Below are 24,881 nucleotides of genomic sequence, written 5' to 3' on the forward strand. Positions count from 1 at the left end.
TTAGCCTTTGGCTTAACCTTTGGCTAAAACCAATGTGAAAGCTGTAATTTAATTCCATAGATTTGTATTTCCTATCCTTAGGGATATGCTGTATAATTTACAGGAAGAATCACTTGATGAATCTCTGTTGCTCTAACATTAGGAGTTTTCTAATGTGGCTAAAGAAGCCTTTCTTTGCCTGGAGGCTGACAATAGGTTATCAAACAAGAGGTCTTTTGGATCCACTATTTAGCTCTGAAAATTTGGCCATTTATACCATTTATTAGGATAAGGAACTGGATTTTCCTTCACTTGAAAATTGGTTTATCCAAGTGAAAATTTGTACTATGGGCACAAATGGACTCCTGTCCAGTTCTGTTGGGCTAAATGTACCAACCCTAATTGGGAAAATCCATTAGGAGATACCTGTGAAGCCAAAGAAGAAAAAAAATATCAGAAACCGTAATTCAATATCAATGAGACAAAATCAGGGAAAAATTTTAGTCTGTTTGCAGAATTTATTGTTGTTGTAAAGTAAAAGAGATCAGGCTTGCAATGGCAAGCCTCAAACTCAGATGAAGTGTACCAGTGTTTGAACTGCCAGGATGGTCTAGGAGATGCACAAGTACAGGCAGATGCACAGGGAATCAGGTACCTTTAATACACAACTTAAGCAACCGAGCTGGTCAGCAGAAAATTATTTAAAAGATTAGGTAAAAGATATTTAAAAAAAAATAAAAATAAAAATAGGGTGGAAAATAAGGGAGCTAAAATACACAATCTGCTTCTTATCTCTTTATTTAAGACAAGAATGCCAGGTAAACCCTGTAGAAATTGCCAGGATCAGATGTGCAAAGGTGTCTGTTCAGCATTGATGCAGGAACTGTGAGCACCACACACAGAGCTGGGCAAGAGTGATTGACTCACCCACATCTATTGGAGTCTGCACCTGACCTGTGGGGGCCTTCCTAAAGCCCCTTTTCCAAAACACCACATATTTATGTCTCTGGCCACTCTTTGACTCTGAAATGGCTAAAACTTTTGGAAATGGAAGCCAGCTCCGAAAACATTAAGCATCCTTGAGTGAGCAAAGTTTTACTTTCCTGTTGCTGAACACAAAGTACTGATGGATTTGCCTTTGTAGTGTGGGCACTACATCCATAGGGTCTCTGTCCAAAATCAAGCTAAAATTACTGCTAGTCAAAATGCTTTTTTAAAGTGTTGTATCTTCTACTTAGCCAAGATTATGACTCGTTTATATATGTGCTTTTATTTGTACAGCTGCTGGCATAGCAGGGAATCTGTAGACACTGCTGGTTTGTTGGTACATTTTCGTGTACATTGTACCAATTTCATCTTCGTGTACCAATCCACAGGGGAGAAGATAATGGTTTTGGAGTTACATCACTTCTCTCTTCCATTTCTAATATGAATTGAAGCGAATTCATTGGAGAGAAACTGGGCTCAGAGCAATAAGTTATGGATCAGAGAGCCAAGGGCCTAAAAGCAGCAGATCAAGCTGGGGAGAGCAGCCCGTATGGAAGTTTTTATTTTCTTTTCTAAACAAGAACATTTTCTGGATCTCCCTGAGTGGCAGAGATGCTGGAGGTGAAGAGGAAGAGAAAACCTTAGCAGATCCCTTTAACTGTCCATGAAACTGTGGTCTTTATTCTGCTGAGTGTTTAAAAGGCAAAGACGTGATTGAACATGGAAGGAGGAAACATCACAGATTCTTTGTGTGCACTTCCACAAGAAAGTGGATACATGTAGAGGTGAGATAATTTATTTTTAATGTTTACATCAGTTAATAAAAAGAGCACCCTGTGTTCTACCAGCTTGCTAGGCAAAACGTTTTTCCTTTTGTCACGGATTAAACTGTGTATACCTAGGGAATTCTTTCTATTTTGCTATATTTCACAAACAGTTTAAGAGTAAACACGCATTACTACCCTTGCAGAATAAAGATTGTAATTGCAAAAAATTTAGAGTCCAACTTGACCTTTAAAACTGCATGCTTAACAGACATATTTATGACTGCAGACACAACAAAAATTCTACACTTTGCAGGTTTTTATGAAAACTGTGATCACACCAAAAATCTTTTCTTTCTTTCTGCTCTAAATTGGGACAATGCTTAAGTATGTGAGTATTGCAGAGAGATGAAAACTTTGCCTGGTTTCTTCTCAAGTGTCAATGTATCCTGCTACTAAAACATGAGCAACTAAGACTAGCAGTACATAGGGCAGCTGTTGGTGCTAGCTGAAAGAGAAAGGTGGGAGCTTGAACAGATTTTTCTAATCTTCTTAGCCAACAAACTTTCCTGTGGGGAAAGTAGGGGGGAAAAATCCCGTGTCAATCCCTGTAGGAGAACAGTTTGTAAGGATAGTGCAGAGGGCAATCTTTCCCAGTGGATTACAGCTGTACTGATTGCTGAGGAGTGGAAACAGCCTTGCCTGCCCAATGAGGATGGGGTTATAAAAGAGTGGGTCAGATAGTCAGGGTTTGCTGTGGTTTGGGATGGAGTCTGCTGGCTGTGCTGTGAGGAGGAAGGGACGTGTGGTTGTGCAAGGGACACACAAGGCTGTGTGAGGGACAGACAGGGTTAGGTGGCCAGGTAAGGGACAGCTCGGGGTTACCCAGTCATGAAGAAGGAAACTTGCAGAGGGGAGAGAAGGAGTCAGTGCTGTGTGGAGCTGCCTGAGAGAAGGCACAAAATTTTTAATAAAGGGCTGGTGATGGTGCCAGTCATGTCTGTCTTAACGTAATTACTACAAATTCCCTGAGCATAAAGTTATTCAATACATGCTATTCTTTTTCCATAGGAACAAGCCACTAACACTGACTCCTGGGACAAAGTCAAGGCCTTGGCAGCGTCCAATCCTTGGCAAAAGGCAACATCCAAACAGAACTTTGGGGCACAGTGATTGCAGTCACCCCCGTGAGTGTGTGTTTTCAGTCTTCTCAGGAATACAGAAGATACTCTTCCTTCATGCTTTAGAATGCTGACATTGGCATAAATCCAGGATGGAAACTGCAGCACAAAAGGGAGATGTTTCATAAAGCTATAAGTGATTGAAAACAGGGAATTACAATGCTAACTACTTTTCGATGTTAATTATAGAAGCTGCTACCAGGCATATTCTATATATACCCACCCTCTTTCCTAGAAGTAACAAGAGCACTTTCTGTGATCCTGTTATCATACTGAAACAGGAATTCTCATCCTTTTGCATTGTTAACTGTATTTTGATACAGAAATTTGTCTCACATAGGGAGCATTTACAATTCAACAGACCAGAGGAGGCTTTTTCTTTTCACGACTGCATAACATATCTGAAGTAGTGTAAATATAGCAATGTTTTATTCATTTGACCACCTCTTAATAGCCAAAACTGGAACTAGTTATCTTTCTTCACCACTTATCCACAACAGACCAAGGTTTGGGAAGCTGCACACATTCAAACTAATATTTTTCTGACTTTGGGGGCATTTCTTGAGCCCAATTTCACGTTTTGAAATGAAGAGGAAGCTGTGTTCTACATAAGCACAAGGACCCAGCAGCAGAACAAGAATACCAGCACACAGAGGTGGTACCTGTGTTGGTGTCAGACCATAGGCAGGGCTCTGAATTACCTGTCTAGAGTGAGTTTTCCTCTTTTTCTTTGCAGCTTTGGGCAGCTGGTCCAAGCAGAATTTGTACATTCACTCAGGATACACTGCTATCATCACATTCAGGTGTGCTGTGGCCTTCAGAAAATATAACTTTTTTCATAATTCTAGGGCCCCAAATAGCCAGTTCATTCAAGGAATTTCACAAATCAGGAAAAAAATATTTTGTATGCTCTTGATTTGCATTTCTGAGTATTTTGAGTATGAACACGGAAGAGTAATTTAGGAAAATGAATTTTTGATGGTATACTGGTAAGTCCCATTTTAAAAATATGAAAAAGAAATATTAAGCTTACAGCAGGACTTCATTCTCTAATCTTTGGCAAGACAGTCTGAGGTAAGTTATTTAACAGCTATCTTATTTAGACTCTTAATGAAAGCTCTATAGTCTGCATGTTGAGTATATTCTCATTTTTCCATCTTCCTTCATACAATCCATTCAGTCTGATATATGTTGGCTGTAAATATCTTAATATCTTGCTAGCAATGGAAAAACTTACATAAGGGTGATTGATCTAAAAACTGATAACCATTTCAGCCTGAAGACATGTTCTTTTTCCCTCCTCCCATCATAAAAATCGTATATTCTCTTTCCTTAAAACGGTAAGTGTGGCGGCTCCCATTGACTTGGAGAGCCCTATTTGAAAAAGTCATAATTAAATACGTGAACCCTTCTTACACTGCACTCTAAAAATGTCAAGAGATATTTCTGATCAGCCCATAATTGGTCTTTCACATATTTCCTATGTCAAACATTTATAACTGGCATAAAGCTCTTTTGTAGACTATTTTTTCCAGAATTAATATCACACTTTTGAAGCACTATAGCATAAAAAACAAGATCTGTTTTTTCACTGTATATTCTAATCTTACATAGCACAGAGAGGGGGGAAAAATCAGTTTAAATTACTGTGATTTAATGAAAAGATATTGACAGGTACGCAGAAAGTAAAAGTCAGCATGAATTATGTTCTTAAGCCTCTTTATTGCTTTTTAAAGTTTTATTCTCAACATGTAACTGTTTTACTGGGAAAATGTTAATAGCAATATGCTCAGAGAAACCTGCAGCTCTGGGATGTTGGATACAATCTCCCTGATTGGTATCAAAAATCTAACTAGAGATCAAAGCATGTGTATACACTTTAAATATCACTTAAAAACAAGGTTAATTGCTGTATCAGGCTTCTCATGAGGTGGGAAGCTAACCAGAATTGAACTAATTTAGTTTCATGAAGGGTTCACTTTTCAGGGGATTTAATAGAATGACAGTCTCAGGTTACATGTGAGAACAGTTTTCTGGTTAGGCTTCCATAGCAGGTGATGGTCTCTCAGACAGCTCCAAAATTCACTGCTTTGAACAAAACAATGACTTTTTTTTTCACAAAAGTGATTAAATGTGACCTAAAATTATTAGAACCCCAAAAATGTGGCGTTTTTGAAATGCCACTGAGGGAATACACAGGCTTCATCATGGTGAGCTTTCATGGTGTTTTCTTCTCCCCTTTCTAACTATTATGCTTTTACATAAAGAATTTTGTGCTTTCCATTTCTAAAGGGAGGTAGTAGGGAAGAACTGGATCATATTTTCCAAGGGATTTCATTTTTTGAGCATTGCCATATAATTGCAAAAGTGAGAAGATGATGAAGTTACTGCATACTACCAGAATAATCCCCAAAACCTATTTTAAATCAATGTCTGTTCTGATTTCTCCCCCCAGTCAGATTTTTTTTTTCTTTTACTTCAGGCTGTAGATCCATGAAGAAAAACATTAGCAATTGCTCCCTGGGGTTAATACAGTGCTTCAAAGAAGGAGCATTTAATTCCCCTAAGTAGAGAGATGATTTCAAGAAATCCTGTAAATGATGAGCTGAAAAGAAAGAAGCATTTAACAGTGCTGAAATCACAGGTTTCATTGTTCTGGCACCAAGAAATTGTGCTGTGCAGTCTGGAGCTCCATCTCCTGGTGCTTGTCAAAGAACGAAAAGAATTTCCAAGTGTCCCCTAATCTAAAGACAGGACCCCAGTGCACCCAAGTCATCTTGCAGGAGCAATTGCAAGGTCCTTCACCCCACAGCAAATCCAGATTTAGGTTTGTAACCCCTGTGGACCAGGAAATCCAGATTTGAAAATGCCTTTTCAGGTCACTCTGGACTCGCTGGGGCAGTTCATGAGCTCCTTCCTTATGGACTGTGCTTAAATAGAATTATCCTGCTTTCAGTGAAAATCAGGGAGTTTGTGCACATCACCTCACTCTCAAGTTTTGGGGAGGAGGAGACTGCAACTGTGCTGAGCACTGTGCAAAACAATAAAAATTGAGCACTCTAATGTATTTCTTTAGTTCTTTATGCTGAAGGAACTGTCATTTGAGGGTCAGAGTTTTGTCTAGTAAATAACTATCTGAATTTCTCCGTTAAACTTTTTATTTAACATCCTTTTTGAGAATATATATATGTATCAGCATATGATTCTACATGCTAGTTTTACCAGAGTTGTCGAAACATGATTGCTACTTTACAAGATATCATGTGGCATGGGGAAATACTGTACAGGTGAGCCAAATCTACAATAAACAAGTGTATATAATACAGGAGGGAAAGGATGGGTCAAGGTTAGGATATCAGTTGGAACAATGTCACAAAGGGAGGTTAAGTTAATTTATATTTTCTAGGCATCATCCACAAAAGCATCCTTAATAGGAAAAACTCATCTAACAATTCATTTCAGGAATATTTCTGAATAAGAAAATTGACATTATTAGGAGTATTGCTTATTTTATTAGAACCTTCCTCTGTCATCTGGCTGGTAAATGTACCCATTCTTGTTGTAGTTGTATTAATTTTTCTTCATAAATAGATTCAGAAGTGAATATCTCATCATTTCTTAAGAAGGATCATTATGTAAGTCACTTAGGATGTTTTTGCTTCTATTTAAGTATTTACAAGTAAATAAGCTATCTTATTCAGCCAACCAAAAATACTGTAACTAAAATATGTTGCTGCTGCTGTATGGGAGCTGGATCATTAATTTAATATAATGGTTTCATTTTGGATACAGGCTTTTTATCAGCAAGCCTAGTCACTCCAATAGTAAAGTTCACTAAACTCATCTGGTTTTGTTTTATTTCTTCACCATTTGCCAGCTTACAGGACCACATGGAAAGGTAAAGCAGTTCAAGAGAAGACTTTTCTGAGAGATGCAGACCACAGAGTGTGGGATGGATGGAGGTTTCCTTGGGAATGAGTGGCAGCTGTGAGCTGCATTTAGTTCAAGTACCTGTCACTTGTGCACTGCTGAACAAATGCACATTGCCCTCCCCATTTCATTTGCTATGACAATTTATTGGATCCAATATCCTGCTTTGTTATCCCAGTGCAGAAAGATATTAACATTACCAATCTAAGCCAGTTTACTCCAGATTTATCCCACTGTAAGACCAGCCATTACCCTGTAATTTGGTGTAGCTGCACTCAGCTTCTCAGTAAAGTAAGGTGCATCCATTTCTCTTTAAGAAAGCTACTCTTAAATTCAGTTGACTTAATAAAACCTATGTTAAACATAAAGAGGAAAGAATAAATATGAAGGGGAATATAAAGGAGAAGTAATCAACAGGTATCATTAAAGAATTTTTGAAATATTTCTTTAGAGTGGGAGTAGCATGCACTTGTATCTACTTTGAAGTTTAATCACAGGTAGTCTTGATCCTAAAAAGACAGATAAGAATTAATTTGGGACTATAAACTGCCTTTCTTGTGCATCATTATACAGCAAATTCCAGTAATATATGTCCATCCTCCCACAAGTAGCAGAAAATACTAGAAATCACTGGCATTATGTATGTGGCGATTCTCTTAGGAAACCATCATTACTACTTAAACTATTGCATACTTTTTAATAAGGGACATGCCTGATCAATAGCGAGCTTCTATTAGTTCCCTTACCAACCTTTTAACATATTAGACATGATATTGTAACTTAAAATTTGTCAGGAACAATGCAGAAAATGTTCAAAGCATGGGTTTGAGCGGGAAAGTCCACATAGCTGTGCTTTTCTTTTCTTTTCTTGCAGCAGTGTGACAATACTTTAATGAACTCTGGCCTTAAGCTCAGACTTCAACAACACACCAAAATACAGTAATTCTTGAGAGTGAGCTTGCAATTCCACCCTAATATTTGTGCAGGTATTTGTGTCTGTGACTTTGCATGGGTCACATTGAGCCCAAGTACTCACAGCTGCAGGTGACAGAGAGGGATGGTTGATCTCCATCAGGTTAGTCACACAACCTGTAATGATTTTCTCATGTGCTGGTATAATTACAATTTATGCTTATTTTTATAAATTAATTATTGCACAGCCTGTATTGTTTTGCAGGTTGGTGCAGCTATGAGAGAAATGGAAGATGTTTTAGATTTCCAGCTGAGATTTCCTACAGGAATGCAATGAGCTGGACCTGAAGGTAATTAGGCTGTGTCCTAAAAATGAGAGCAGAGGGCTGGCTCTCTGTTCTTATTGAAAGGGGCTCTGCTGGTTCAGCTAGGGCTCTGTGTACCTGCCTCCCAGCCAGGGTGTGCTGATGCTTACAGTGGTAGCATGTGCTTACAGATCCACAGGGAACATCATAATCACCATCTTTTAAAATAACCTTGTGCTTCTAAATACTAGAGCCAAAGCCCTTGTAGGTGTTTATGATTCTGGAACCTTTTTGCAATGCAAATGCAACTCCAAACTGAGCAGTCCTAAATGAGACAATCATTTTGCTAAACTTTCTCTAGGATGGATGAAAAAGCTTCTCATAATAGAGAATCTCATAAGGGCATTCTTTATGCTCTTAATGTGTACTTCCCATATTGATGAAGATGTCCAGCTTCACATCACAAGCCATTTCAATAGCATGCTCTCATTTTCTGTCACATAATTGACAAAAATATTGACTGATATCTAATGCCAGGTCAACCTTTTCTCTAATAAGTCCTCTGCAGCCTCATTATTCCCAGTGTTTACATCTTATCATTAGCTTCCCATTAGCCAGAGTCTTGCCTTCCTTACCATCCTTGTGATGTTCTTCAGCTTAAACCACACAATCTCATGAGATGGATCAGTTCCATTACTAGGACATAGAGAAATTAGGTCTGTCTTTTCCCCTAAACCCACAGACCAGTTCTTCTGCCCAAAGAAAGACAGTGGCATGTTTTGCCACTACTGCCCTTGGGGAATCAATGGTGTACTCCATTAATTATATTTCAGTGATTTTAATTAGTCATTCATTGAATCTGCTTTAAACCTATATGGTAATGAGTGAGACTCAATTCATATATCTGTATATTCACTGATGCTAAAAACCCTCCAACCTTTCCTTCTCTAAGGTTCAAACTTCCAATATCAGACTTGGGCAGAATCTAGAATTTCCACTAACTATGCAGTTCACCGGCAGAGTTAACAAAACAAGTTTGTGTTGTGGATTTTCTTCTTGTTCCTGTTAAATTGGCCTTTTGAAGACTAAGGGCTTGTGAGCTTTGCATGTTAAAGGCTAAACTCTTGTTATAGTGAAACTGATTTTTTTTAAGGCTTGAGGGAGTTTGAAGGTAAATTGAAAAGGAGTGCCAAGGAGTCCTTGTGCAAGTCATTCACCTTGTAGAGCTCTAGGCTGAGAGAGCTCAAATGCCACTCTACTTAACAAGCTCAAAACCAGCTCATTTAAATAGCATGACAATCTCCACTTGGGATCCACACTGAGGCATTTGTGCATTGTGCAGCCTGGACTCCCAAACAACATTATTTGAAGAAAAAAAGAGGAGTAATTCCTTTTTCATAGTGATAATTCAGGGATCAAATCTCAAAAGCATTTGAACTTTTCAAGGACTATTGCTATACTAAAGTGTTCTTAACTACAAGTATTAAACTTTAAAAGGAACAGAATACCGTTTTCAAATTCAAATTATTAGCTTCATGTCCCACAAGGATAATAAATCTATGCATATTGTCACTTTAGCAGAAAGTACAATATTTGTGCTTTAAAGCTGGAAAGTTAATTCTTGCTAACAAGTGATGGAGATGTCTTGATGGCTCAGAAATTATAGACAAGAACAAAACCTAAAACTCCTATATCCAATACTGCTCTAGTAAAAATATTTTGCAGAGTTAATACTCAAATTTCATGGGCAAAAAGTGCTACATAAATCATTAAATAAAAATATATATCAGGCTAATGAAGTCCTTTGGTTCAGATCTTTGCTAACTGGAATGCCCCACCAAGTGCTATATATTTGTTCTATCATTATAACTTTCTCAGATCTTTTAAAATGCCATAGTTAAACTTCAGTGGAAGTGTTTGCAGCTGGTTTGGACACCTCTTTCACATTTAAAAAGTTTATCATTGTTGAAAACGCATTGGTTTTTAGTAATGTGAAAGAATATTTGCTAATGTTCACAGAACTTTTCACTTTGAACAAAAATATTTATCCATAAGACCATTTAACTTCCTGTTAGACATTCAGGTATTTCACCTGATCACCATCAGTTTTGAAGATTTTTAGGTCACAGAAAAAGGCAAGATGCTACTTTTTTCTTCTTTGAAGAAAAATACATCCTTTATAATGTATCCTGTGGCCTCTAAGATGACAAATTTTACAAAAGTCTCTCTTTTAAGTCAACTGAGTTCATAATTTTGTTGGTTTTAGCAGAATTTTTATTGATTCAAAAGTGATTTTAAAATCCGTTTTTTAGATCTGAATGGCATTCTGACTCAAAAACTAGATCATATTCAAGAAACAAAAACTGAGCAAGATCTCCAGAGATATCTTAGTTCCTATGGTGACTTTTAGAGTGGTTATGTTAAATTGAAATTTCATTAAGTTAGAACTAGGCATCTCCCTTTTAATTGTTATATAATGATGAATGGTGCAAGAAATACATGCAGATGTAATGCAAGTATATGACTTAAGGCAGGAGCAATGGGTAAGAACTGAAATGTCTGTTTTCAAACTCCGCTTCAGCACAGTTTAATTTTTCCTTATTGGTTTTCCAAGCTAGTTTTGAGACAAGTCCTACAATTCACATACAGTTAAAGCTCCCATTCAGGCAATGGGAACTTTGCCCACTTGCAGGAGTACAAGCTGCAGCACTTGGCCCTAAGAATTTAATATAGCTGTAATGACTCATTATTGAATGTTTAGTTTAATAACAACTGCTTATTTAGTGTATTAATCTCAGCTGATGAAAGCAAAATGATTTAGTGAAAAGCTGTTTTTCTTTACATTAGTGTGCAATTATTTAACTGAAAGTTTCAAAGAGGCACATCTAATTACAGTACTGCTTTAAAAGTATTTAAGCATCAGTTATTAAAATATCATTTGAAATATGCTTCTGGACCTCCTGTAGTGTTGTTAAAAAGCAAAATTCTGGTTTCTGATTATTACTTACAATAGGCTTCCTTTCACTACTTACCAATTTCGTACAAAATCTGCTTAATGTACAGGATTGAACTGTTTCCTGTAAAACAGAACAAGATGAAAGAATTTCTGTGTGTGCAGAATGTATATGTCTCTGCTCAGGCTGAGATTACCAACTGAAAATCAAAATCAGTGATGCACATTTGCACATGAAGAATTCCTTTGCTGAATTGGCATTTATGGGGAAAGCATCTATTAATAATAAAAGAAGTCTGCCAGTCAGTTCTCTGCAATTAAATAAAGACATTTAGCTGCAGAAAAACTAATTCTTGCCATTTAGCATCTTCAAATATTTGTCCTCAAACTACTCATGCTTGCTTATAAGAAAATATCAAAATTATCTTGATGGTTTACTTGAGTTTTAGTCACTTGCTTGTTTTTTTAGGGATACTTGTTCCTTCATCACGTGTTTCCAGCAGTGTAAGGATGACAGATAAGCCGTGCTCAGGAATCCCTGCCAAGCTCTGTACACCTGACAAGTATGAAAGGAACACTGAAGTTATGTTTGGTGAGTAATGTAATATGTCAAAAGTCTACTTTCCTTGCTTCCTTTTTTTTTCCTTTTTTCCTTGCTTCCTTTTCTCCTTCCTCCCCCCTTGGTGTTAATTTTGTTGTTCCTTCTGACTCACACAGTAATCCTGTCACTTTTTTTTTTCTCTGCCTTCTGCTCCTTATTTCTCCTGGGGAGATCTCTTGTCCAGGGCTGAGGCTGTGTAGCTGTGTGCCTCCAAGGTCAGTACATAGCCTGGTTGCTCCAAATGCAGACAGGGAAGTTGCAGACAAGGAAGGAGAGCAGCAAAGCTGCAGGGTGGCTGGAGTGCTCTCAGTTAGAGTTAATTAGCCATAAACCTCCCTGGGCTGCTCAGCCTGGGGACAGGCTATTGGCTTGTTCTTTAAGATCTCTTGTCATGCTGTCAGCTTTGTGTAAGTAATGACTAAACTGCAGAAGCTCTGAGATTGCTGTCTCTTTCACAAACTGTCTCCTTGATTCACTTTGCTCGATCCTCCATTTTTGCATCTGTTTATTTTTCCCTACTCTAGCAGGACTGCATTTTGCTCTGTGCTTGCATTGCTCCACCAGAATGAGGGCATCAGGCTCTGACAAGTTCATTAGTGGGGCTGTGGGTTGCTCCTTCTAAAGAGAAAAGCAATGATGTGTCACAGCACTCATCTGGTACTTTAGCTGGGTCGCCATCTCTGGAGCAAGCCCCCTCTCAAGTGATAGGCACAATGCTCAGCTACACACTCATCACATTTTGGTCTTTGTTTCCCCGGGTAGAATGGTCACAGTACAAAGACATAAAGGATTAAATATCACATATGAAAACTTCAGGGTTAATTTTTTTAGTAAAATAAGAGCAGAGCAGAAATACAGATCCTTTTCTGTCCAGGAGAGCCAATGCAAAAGTGGTGACCAGTGCAGGAGGCTCTGAAATTCGCTGTGGCCCAAAGGACTTGGTGGCTTTAGCACAGACATTCTGGATTCTAAGATTTTATCATATCAATTTAAAGTAAATTTCCTTAATTTGTGATCTAATTTATAGATTTATATGCTTTCCAAACCTATAGCTGTGTCACTTGGCCTGGAGAAGGCTTCTTTGAATAAAAAACAAAAAGCAGAGGAAAAAAAAAAAACAAAGAAAACCAGAACAAAGTTTTTTAGTGATATCATTATAACACTTGCTTTCCTAGTAAATAATTATTAGCCTTCTGCTCAAGGTTGTCAAGGGAAGAGCATTTGGTGTTAAGGCAGCTCCATGGCAGGTGTGCTTGGGAGCCAGCTGTCAGACTAGAACCACAGTTGCATTCTATTTTCTTCCTCCCAAAAGTATCTAGATACACAAATGCTGTACTTCAAAATCTACCAGATGCTGGTTTGTAAGAAATGTGTCAAACATAGCCTGTAGCATAGTGAAAATTCAGAATTCTGGGGTTGTGTGTTCCACACTTCCTTTACCAATGTGGCCTTTTTGATTCCTCGACTTTTGTGTCCTGGTTCTGCCTTTGGTACAAAAGGTCTCAGAGAAGGGAATGGTGAGAGAAAAGCTTTCAGTCTCCTATAAAAATCCTGACCTAATCACAGTGCTGGTGCCTCCTTGGACCCCTGCAGCAGGATCGAAGGGGCTCTTAGAGGTGATGGGGGGAGCAGAGCAGCAGAAGGAGCCCTGGTCCCTGCTGTGAGACCTGAGCACAGCTATCAGAGTCTCTGCATGGGAACCCAGCAGGGGAATGGCAACAGCTCTTCAACCCTCCACAGGACATTAGAGATGGGTACTAAAAAATACTAGGAAAGCACACAGGAGTACTTAAATATTACATGATCATTAACATAGTAATTACATCAGTGCTGCTCCTGCCTGATGCCATAATTTAAGAGGTTTCAGCATTTTCATTATAATCAGTAGCAGTTATTTCCTGTGGTTCATTGCCCATAAAATGTTAACCATGGGGGAAAAAAGGAGACAGAGGCTTTGCCATGATGGCAATTAACATCCACTGTGGTGCTTGTGCCTCCCTGAGCTACAAATCACTCTGGTGGGTGCTTCATCAGGCTTCAGGGGGCCACACAAGGCACTTTTGTTCCTGAAAGCTTTTAATAGAGGCTTTTAACTAAGATTTTAATGGGACCTGTTCTGAGAAAGAAGGACACTTTTCAAGTGGGCCTATGTCTATTTTTGTTTCTCTTTTTACCAATATTTTAAAGACAAAGTTCTGTGTTTACTGAGTTATGTGGGACATGTGCTTCTACAATAACATAGACTCAGCTGCTGTGCAGAATGCATTTCTCAAGAGGCTGTAATTTCTGACCTAAGTATATAGAAAATGAACTATGAAACTCTACTGCCATCAAAATGAAACTTCCAAAAAGTTATCACATATGAATTTATGTAACAAGCTCTCACACATTTTGCAAATGGGAATGTAAATGATGGTTCCTATATACCAACCAGATTGCCTGATTAATTAGTGCATTACAAGGGAAAAAAGTTTTATGTTTAAAGCAAGACTGGGTGACTACCTCAGTGCATTAGTTTTTATGGTTTTGATCTGATCTGGGCAAAGAATTACATTCAATCAACTTGAACTGTTTGTATTGATCTGCATAGAAGATTGGGGGGAAAAAGATATATTGTCTCACTCTAAGCTTTTTCCTGGTTTTATTTGCTTTACAAGAGAGCAATATTTTTCCATGCACAGATTGAGTGCAATGGCTCTGTAAAACTGCCCAGGAGGCTTCTGCAGCACCATTAGAAGTGCCTTGTCTCTTCTCAAAAGCTGCTGAGAAATACTTTTGAGGAAATGAGGTCCCCTGGAATATTATTCCTACAGCTGCCATGATGAACAAGCACTTTAAATTCACCTGAGATAATTCTGGGATGTGGTGACTAACATAGGAATGTAGTGAATTTCTCCTCTAAAACATTCCTTGCCATATGTATGACTGCTTTAGAAATTAAATATCTTGGGAAATAGCTTGAGATGAGAGAATTAGCATTACAGTTATAATTGTTGGGTTTCTGTTTCATTACACACCAGGGGGTTTTTTTCCCTTTTTCTCCCATTCTTTTTATTTGTCTTTCTTGCTTTCTGGGCTCCGGTTTTCCAGGAGCATATTGTGGTGGCCTTGAATTCATCTGTTAAGTGAAATTACCCTCCAATCATTGAAAAGAGCTGTTGGACTCAACACAGATATGGGGTGTGGCACACAGGGAGATAATGTGGGAAGTACCTGGGACTCAGGCTGCAGTTCCTGCTGTTTTCCCTTCACTCACATGAGCTCAGGAAGAGGTGGGATGCAGAGTGTTCTCTCACCCATTCTCAGCACGCAGCTGGCCCAGGCTGCGCACTGGGTTGCTTTGCCCTGCTTTGAAGAGGGTTTCAGTGGCTAGGAAAGAACAAGTTAGTGAGAAAGGATAGGCCAAGCATGGAGCTACATCTGTCACACTCCACAGAAAGCCCAAGCAGTGGGAATTCACAGACCGTTTATGCAACACCCTCTGCATAAGAGCAGAGATGAACCTTGCAGAGAATATGAAGGAATCTCCCCTCAAATTAATCCATGCCATCGAACTGCAGTAACTGAGCAGGCTGTTTGTTCCCAACTGTTTAACTTTGCCACATTTTGTACCACCTGCAATGACATTTCATTACTGTGGAGTGACAGCAGCAGCACTGCCATGCAGCTATCAGCAGGAAAGGAAATTAGTGATGTTATGATTAACAAAATAGCTTTGACTTAGCCAATGCTGGGAAGACAGGCTCCAAAGGAATCAAACACTTCAAGTATCAGGAATGAACTATCAGCACCACCCTGTGGCTCCCTTGTTCTGTTTCCTCCTTGTCTGGGTCAAAAGGGAAAGGGTGAGGCCAGGCAAGCTCCAAAGGAAGAGCTTTGTTTCCTTCTGGATTTTGGCCCTCTCCTGTTTCATATGGCTGATACTAAAAACTTACCTTTCTGCCCTTATGACATGAAAGATGTCCAAAAATATATTCAGAAAAGACAGGAAGTTTTGTGGGACTTGAGGTGATAATGAATATGTTCATAATGCCAAGGCTGTGGGTTTGATCCCAGAATGGGCCATTCACTTAAGAGCTGAACTCCCATGATCTTTATAGGTCCCTTCCAGCCCATAATATTCTGATATTCTATAACATCCTTGTCTGCACCTAACATTCTGTCCAGTCTTCTTCATGTCTACAGCTCTCTAGATTCTTCCCACAGAGCATTGCAGTCTGATGGAAAGCTTATGGAAACACAACTGAAATTTAATCATGGTTCTGTCGTAGCTTTTACAGGTTATGTTCTTGTAATCTCAGATTCAGATAATTAACTGAAAAAATGAATGTAAGAGTGGAAGGAAACCTCCTCTGTGAAATTCAACATATGCAACAAGTCCTGTCATAATTAGAGTGGTTTGGTTGTGCAAAGTAGTACACAAATGCTATCCTTATTTTAGCAGAGTCTTCATTAAGGTATCAAATTAAGAAAAGGATTACACTAGTTGTACACATATCCTTATGGTGTCATTTTCTATGATACAGCAACTACTGATGGAATTTCAGCTAAATTAATGGACTCATCTGAAAACAATAAATGCCATTCAAGAAGATATTTATGAGGCATCAACAGATGTGAGGCTATCTGTGCCTCCCCCTATACAGCTGATTAGTTAAAATAATCAACAAAATACAGACTGAGCTTCCATACTGGACATTTTTGTTAATAAAGAGGAAAAGTCCCTGTATATATAGGTCCCTAAAGTATTTTCAAATGTTCTTTCATTTTCTTCTTTCATTTACAAGTCTTTCAAGGATTTGACTTATTTCTGTATGAAATTGTATTTCCCTACCTTTTCAGAAAATCAAAAAGTGACATTTCTGTAACTAATAACTTATATTTAACATCCCCTAAATGATTGATTCTTTCATTTTGACTGGATTATGTAATGAAATACAAATAATATATTTGTTTAAAATACATAGTGAGTTGTAGGATGCATGTAGTACATGGTGTTGTTACCACCTCCACTTTGGTTCACTGAAACATAAAAAGAACACTTCAGGTGAACTCCAACAAAACATGTACAGCTGACACTCAAAAATGATCAGACAATCACAGCCATGGCAAATTGCATCATTGTCCCAGCCAGCTCAGCAAACTGTCCTGAAAAAAAACCATGCCACCAGCAAATATTAAAGAGTGAACAGCTGGGATCCCAGAACATCCTATTCCTCACCATAAAGAACGGGGGAATCTGTACCAAGTCATTTTTATAAAAGTTCAGGTTTCTAGAATTGCTTCCTTCACACACTTTGACTTACCTCTAATTTGTTTGAGTTAGATAATTTTTTGGGGCAGTGTTGTAGGGTTTTTTTTTTCCCACAAGGAAAGACTGAGAAGGAATCTGTGTAGGAGTGTGTCGAACTGAGTGATTAGTTTAATACTGCTGAGATTTTATTGTAATATTAATGATGTGTTACGGTGCCTAAGGTCCTGGATAAGCATAATTTATTATTTTTAATCTGAATAAGTAAATAAATACAAGAATCACAGGAGAAGCTTCTTTCTTAGTCTTATCCATATTGTGGCATAATCACAGTCATAATAAAATTCAAATATTTTATATATTCTTCCCATTTAAGAACCTACACATATCAAAACTGATTTCACTGAAGCACTAAGGAAAACATCAAGATGATGAAGCTGATCACCAAAGTGAGTGTTACCACTCTACTAGTTTAATATGGGAGTAAAGAAGGGATTCAGGACACCATGTAGAAATGCCACTACCACTTTCCCTTGATTACAAGATGCTGACTCATATTTGTACAGCAAACCAGTTATGTGTATCAAAACCATTAATGTCCTTCTTATTTTATTTACACATTTTAAGCACTACATTGCCTCCTTCAAACTACTACATATCAGCTTTTAAAGTGTAGTAGAAAGAAATAATTAGCAGCTAATCTAGAAAAATAAATCCAGCTTGAGGTTTACATTTTTCCATGTTTTCTAACCATATATTTGTGGAGAGAAAATTACTGGTTTCTAGTTGCTATAATTTTATTTTAATGTGGGTAGAAAACATCTAGCTGTTCAATGTCATCTAGCCAGCTGAAACCCAGTTCTGATTGGGATTATTTTTCTTTCTTTGGCCTTAATGGAAAGATGCAAGGGAGCAGCTTTAGACTGACTTTCAGAAATGACTCTGTCTTATCAGGAATTAGTGTTCTGCAAAATTTTGCCAACAAGGCTGCTGAAGTTTGAAGAATATGAGATGCTACAAAGCAGCCAGATGGCACATGTCAAGGGAGAAGGTGGTGGGGGGGTCTGGTCTGGAGTGATTTTCAGCAGATATGTAGTACTTTGAATTGGAGGGGTTTGTATCATTCAGGTACATTTGCATTGATTCCCTCAGGAGATGAAAACAGAAACAACCAAAATATCAGTCACGAGCTAATCAATTCCTCTGTTTGGAGAAAGCTGGCTATAATCTTGAGGAGGTTTATTTTAGAGCTGCTTATGCCCAAATCCCAGTAAGGAGGATGGTGCCCTTTGTGAGTGCTACACACTGGATAGGAGCCACAGGTTCAGTTTTGGGGTTTGGTGATGCAAAAGCTCCATCTCCCTTACCAGATGTTAATGACTCAAATATTGTGACACTCCAGGGTGAAATCTGAATCCTTTTGAATCTTCACCTGCCACTGGACCAAGCACAGTAGTGGAGTACATAGACTCCAGCAGCTGGAGGTGTTTGCACTTTCAGAGAGAGGAGATTATTTCCTTCACAGAAAGCAAGAGATTATTGAGCACTCCTGAATTAAACTAAATTAAATTAAATTAAGTCCAGCCCAAGTTTGGTGCTGCTGAAGGGTGGTAAGGAATCAGCAGGCTCTGTAAAGCAGCTGGGCTTTCCTCCCAGCTGGCTGGCACCAGCTCCAGGGAATGCTCAGCAGGCAGAAAAGCAGCTGAGGCACAATTCCACTCAGCTTGTACTCAGGGTTATCCTGTGCCCTCAGGAGACAAACAGCACTGACTGTGCCTGTCCATGTGTGCTTCAGGATCACTTCATTCCTTTAGAAAAATAGAGATTTAAAGGAATTACCTATTCCTCAACGTAATTAAGTAAAGTCTACCATACTCTGCTGGCCAGAAATATGACAGTGTGGTTTCCTAAATCGGAAATGCAGAAGCATGTGCAGTGTCATGGTGGCAACTTCTCCTGTTATCCATCCATCTGAGACTCTCAGACCCAGTTCATGTTTAGTGAGAAAGAGCAAAGAACCAATGCTTCACTTTGTTATCCTCTTCTCACCTAATTTTCTTTTAAATTTCATTTTCAAGCCTTTCTGCATTGCCGAGAAGTATGTGTCAACAGACCAGAATTAAAAAGGTGACAAACTGTGAAGAATTAAAACTTCTAATTTAACAGATGAGCAACTGCAAATAACAAAATCTCAGACAAACACAATTTTAATGAAAGGTGACATGCCGGAGACAGGAAGTTTTTCCTCTCTCTCTTCATCATGTAACAGCAAATTAGTTTAGGAAGCCATACAATAATGCTGTGAATGCAATAACAAATTCATATCCTGGCCTGTTAGTTTTGTTTGCTTGTTTGCTTTCTGAAACCATATATGACACTTCTTTCGTAACAGTATATTTTCTTCATACTAAATGTGTCAACATTTGTTCATGTCTGGACTCGCTCTCATTCTCATTAGGATCAGGTACAGCTCATATTCTTCACCTCCTCAGTGGAGCTTTACATTTCAGCTGCTGAGGGAGGAGGGGAGGGCTGGCACTGCAGCATCCTTGCTGGAGTTTTCTAGCACTTTGGGATGTAGAAAACTGACTGGATACACATTGGCCACTTGCTTTTATTGAAATTTTCCAGTGTGATAAACATCAGAAGGAAAAGTAAACATGGATAGAGATGAACATACTGAACAAGAACACTCCTCTACTGCTTTTAGGAGGGTTACATCCAGGACAACCATTAAGGTGAATGGGTTCCCTGAAGTCAAGCCAAATCCATAACCAATACAAAGTAACAAACCTTTGTAGAAGTTATTGAGTAGCTACACTGATTTGTGTCAATTTAGGATTTTGGCCCAGTCAAATGTATTCTACCTATTTAATAAATGAATGCAGTACTCTGAGTACACCTAGCAGTGGTTTTAAAAGCCAGCAGAGTGTTAAAAACTCCTTTTAACTAAATATCACTGCTTCCCTTACTCCAAGGGTGTAATTTAGATCAATGGGTTTATAGGCAGTTCACCTACTGTTGGTGAGCATCACTTGGCTGCCTCTCTGAGGATCACACTGGGGTAAGTTTTCAGATGTATGCATTTAACCTCAAGTGAGCACAAGGAGAGGCTGAATAACTTCAAATGACTTCTTAAGAAAAAAGTGTTTGCTCCACAGCAGGTGGTCACCATGTGTAGTCTTAGGAAGGGCCCAAGTTAGAATGCATTCTCATATTTAAAGTCACTGAAACAGCTCTTTTTGTCCTACTGTGCTTGAAAGAATAAAGAATATCAAGGATTTTCTCAAATTATGATTATTATTATGTGAACCAAATAACAAAAAAAAATTATCCAGATGTCACGAATGAGATTTCCAGCCCAGTGCCTGGGAGTCTTCCCCCAACAGCTCAAAACATGTATGGTATGAATTTCCCTAGATAGCAGAGTACTCTAATTTTTACCTTTTCTCTACTCGTGTACTTGAAAATAACTCTCTCCTTTATTTCCATACTCGTGGCAGGTGCCACAGTAAATCAGCCAGTGGGAATCTCTCATATGCACCTCTGCCTTACTGGGTATTAATGAGGTTTTCCATTTAACTTCCATTAGGGAATGATTTCAAGACTTCAGCATATGGGACTTGCTGTTTAAACTGTTTACAAGTGACATTTTGGCTCTGGAAATGTAAAGTATATATGACAATGGAGGCTGTTTTCCCATGTAACCCATCTGGGATTAATTGTGTATTTTATGCAATCATCTGAATTTAAAGCAAAAGACACAACTTAACATTTTCCTCTCTTGAGACATAAAATATGTCACAGCATGCACCAGCTGTATCTTTTTAGACTGCAGCTAAATTTCACCATAAGTTAGTCTGCTTTATGCATGTTTGGGGAAAAAGGACTTGAACAGTTAACAACATTGTAGAATAAATAATGGAACGGGGGGGTAATTTTGCTTAGATTGTACCTAACAATTGAAATACCAGGAAGTATTAGCAAGCAAATATTGTAAATTATTAGAAGACAAAGCTTAGAGGCATCCAGTGTAGAAAAAGGAAAATTGTCACAACTTCACATTGAGTCAAATGACAGCCATCCTTTTTACATCACATTTGTGTTTGAAGTAAACACAAATATTTCTCACAGCAGCAAGGGACAGTGATCTGCACTGTTACCTCATTGTGCTGACTTGGTGCAAACACAAATCAGAGAGAGACAAACACTTTCTCTAATAGTTACATAAAAGAGGATTAATGATTGGGAGGAGAACATGAGAACTCCACAGTAATATTTTAATCAGCAAGATAGGCAGCTGTCTTTGCACCCAGGGAAAATTAATGTCAGGACCCTTCCTTAAGAAATTAACTATGACACTGGCTTTGTCAGAAAGAAGAAAAGCATAGATATCCCACTTGTTGCAGCTTCCTTCTGTTGCACAGTATATTAAGGAATAAACCTGAGTATTAATTCAACTGGGACAAAGTATAATGTAGAAATTATGTATAAATTAATGCATTCATTTAAATTTAGCAAAAAAAAAAAAGATGCTACGATGCAGAACCATCTGTATAGTGCCATATGTCAGGTAGAAGGACAAATAAAAATCAAGTAAGATCATTAATAATCTTTCTGGGTATAGTTAAATATTTTCAGCATATTAGATTACAGAGATCATTACATTTTTTAAACAGGAACATACTGTTGCCATTATTTATGTGTGAGATACAGACTTAATGGGGAATACATCACCTAATTAACTTAAATAATATTACAGTATTTTATGAAATCTTCCCTATTATGTAGAAAATTTATAAGCCTGGGAACAAGCTATCCAAGTTCCTCACTCTCTTAACTTGGACCTAAAGGGGAAATAGGAGCCCAAGTACAATTTAGGATCTGGAATCCTCGCAGGTGATTTTTCTCAACTCAAAAGTTCTAAAGGCAAAGGGAGGAGGGAGGTTGTGAGTCCTGTATGCCACGAGGACTGCACTTTGCTGGTTCTCAGGACTCACAGAACACTTGGAAGCAAGCAGGATCTTGCTGTACAAAACCTTCCTAAAAATCAGGTCTGTTCACTACAGCTAAAAATAGAAAGTGCCCTCACTTTGTAAAGGAATCCTCAGAGAACCTGAACAAGGCAGTCAGGCTGCACAAGCTCCCTGAAAAGAGTTGTGGGAAGAAAGCAGCAAAAATCATTTACAAGCACCTGCAGAAGGTAAGATAGAATCACCAACCAGACCTTTTCCAACCCAGGCCCTTTTCTGCCTCAGCAAGGCTCTAAAAAGCAGTGTAAAATATCCAGTGAGGAAAAACCTAATGTGACATTTTCTGCATTGTCATTAACATGAGCTTTCCATCGATTACTTTACTGCCTAGCTGATACATCTTAATGTACTGAAGACTTTCCCAACAACTTTTTCTTAATCACAATTATTCTTATTCCTTTATAAAAGAGCTGTTCCCGTTTTTTTCATGCACATTCAGCTTTACTAGTTTCTAGCATCTCTTCTTGTCTCTCAAATAAACCATGTTTCCATCTTTTAATTTTCATCTTAAGTAAATCCCTCCAACTATAATAATGACTCGATGGCTCATCTTTGAACTTCACTTAATTTACCCAGACATTTATCTCCAATGAAGATATCCCTACATCTAAAAAGCCACAGAAAAGAACCTTATTTTTTTTGCTCCATGGCATAATGACTCTGCATGCTTCCCTAACTTTGCAAAATCATGTCTAATTTCTGATCTATTATCTCCCTGAACACTGGTAGTGCTGTGCTGTCCTAGATCTCTCCCTCCTACTGAATTTCTCTTCTGTTAATTTCCTTTAGATATACTTTAATTTTCAATGGCTCTAAGGCTTCTGAGGCTTGCCTGTTATTTTTGGTCTATACTTTAAGTTCTTTTTAATTTGGTTTGGGTCTCTGATATTTGCAACCCGTCACAAGTTAATGTCATCTATGGATTTCATTAATTTTATCTTTTTGTCATTAATTTTATTTTTCTGCTCTTTTTAAAAGTTTTAAAAAATGACACAAGTATCCTCTAAAATAAAATTAAACACAAGAAAAATTCTTGTGGCAGCCTGTACACCACTACTTTATCACTCAGTGATTCATCCTTCTTCAGGATTCTAATGTATATTACATGTCCACACACAAAGCAATTGCTGTGGGTGCACATTTTTAGATCCATGAAGAATTAGTGTAATTCATATACACCCATCATGCTCTCCCCAGTGCCTAATGCTGTTATGTTTGCAAGGACAGCACTGGAGTTGGAGTAGCAATCTTCTGTGAACCCAAATCACTTCTTGTTTATGTCTCTAGATCATCATTTAATCACTGCCCTGTAGAAATTCACTGTGGAATGCCTAATCCACCATGACTATTGAAATTTAGAGCTGTTGTGAGATCAGGACCAGAATCAGGTGCTCTGAAGACAAAGACAGCAGGAAGTTCAGCCAAGAAAACAGAGAAATGGGTATTGAGTGTTGAGCAAATCTCAGGATCAATCCTGCAAACATCTGCACCTGTGACACGGAGGGACAGCAAAAGCTCCATTGCATCTAAAAGCTGAGGTTGTCAGGCATTTGGAATATCACCACCTGAGGAAATTGGCTCAAGAGCAAATTGGTTTCCAGCAGATTTTCCGAGCAATCTTAGAACCTACTTTCCCTGTCTTTTCAGCCAGGTAGAGATGGCCACAAAAATTTGTGGTTAAAAACAGCTGACAAAACTCCCACATGGGAATTTTCGGCTCTGGAACGTCAGATGTTGCACTAGCAACCATTTCCCATCTCCTCCAGAGATAAGAGACAAGGGGAGATACAAATACAGACTTCAGCAGGACATGGTGAGTATTGATCAGCACGGTGAGTTCAGCACCCCAGGCTGAGGATCCGACTCTGATTCCCATGGGCAGGTGTTTGTTGGGGGTTTTTGGTTCTTCCCACCCACCTGGATCCTGCTGGGAGAGAGGATCTGCTGTCCTTGGCAAGAGCTGCAGGACAAGGTCTCAGTGTCTGAAAGAAGTCAGGAAGAGCAGTGGAAGTGAAGTCTTCCTGCTTATTATATTCCTGGATATTTCATGAAGTCCTGGGAATAGAGATATTTTAGAATTTAAAGTGTCAGTACCAAAGATTTGCTCCATCTATGTAGTTTCTCCCCAGTGTTTATTTTATCTAGCTTGGAAAAGCAATTTGGTGTTCTCCCTCTGAGTGTATGTACGTCTGTATATTTGTGTATATATAAAAAATGCACATATTTATAAAATAAATATATACTACTTCCCTTAGTTTCAAAATGTCATTCCCTGTGGCCTTACCTCTATTACACACATCATTCATTAGATTATGAAAACCATTAATGTCAGGCAGCAGAACCAAAGGAATTCACTAAGGGAGCACCATTAGCATATCAAGTAGCTATTTCTCAGCTAAATATTCCTGACAGCCCTCATTACATATGATGGATGGGCTTTATAAGAGGTAGTATTTCCAGAAGAAAATAAAATCTCAGCATTCTACCACATGTGGCCCAATAACTAGATATCATTTTTTGACTGTCTGTTTGCATTTCTTTCCTTTTTTTTCTTTCAGAATGAAAGAATTGTAAAACTCGCAAATAGATTAACTGCATAATTCAAAATTCATTAAAAATTGTCAGCCTAATTTAGCCTAGTTTCTGAATTCTGCACGTGCTTTAGTCATGGGATATCAAACACTGTGTGTCATCCTAGCTGGATTGCCAGCAGCCTGTCAGAAATAAAAAGATATATAACTGAAAAAGCAAGTAAGGCTGGCTTTTAAAAGACCATGTAGTGCCAAAACTTTTCATGAGTTGAAACCCGTCATTTTCTGAGATAAGAAATTCAATTTTAAAAGAAAAAAAAAAATAACGTAGCCATGTCTTCAGGAGACAACGAATAGTTCTTGCAGCAGCTGATGAGAAATGGGCACAAGGAGCCACAAGCAAACACAGGGGGCACACACGTGGCACCTGAAACATCCTGGTGGGGGAATGCAC

At 38.4% G+C, this 24,881-nt stretch overlaps 1 long non-coding RNA gene across 1 annotated transcript; it reads left to right on the plus strand.

The window, feature by feature from the left end:
• The first annotated feature begins 7,362 nt into the window (after positions 1–7,362).
• Positions 7,363–24,068, plus strand: LOC148223166 (uncharacterized). The gene is made up of 3 exons (XR_015804702.1): positions 7,363–8,103; positions 11,481–11,603; positions 23,544–24,068. It is a non-coding gene; the product is annotated as an uncharacterized LOC148223166 (long non-coding RNA).
• Positions 24,069–24,881: the final 813 nt, after the last annotated feature.

This window comes from Sturnus vulgaris, chromosome 7 (assembly GCF_052056855.1).
Source record: "Sturnus vulgaris isolate bStuVul1 chromosome 7, bStuVul1.hap1, whole genome shotgun sequence".
In the NCBI taxonomy this organism is placed as follows: domain Eukaryota; kingdom Metazoa; phylum Chordata; class Aves; order Passeriformes; family Sturnidae; genus Sturnus; species Sturnus vulgaris.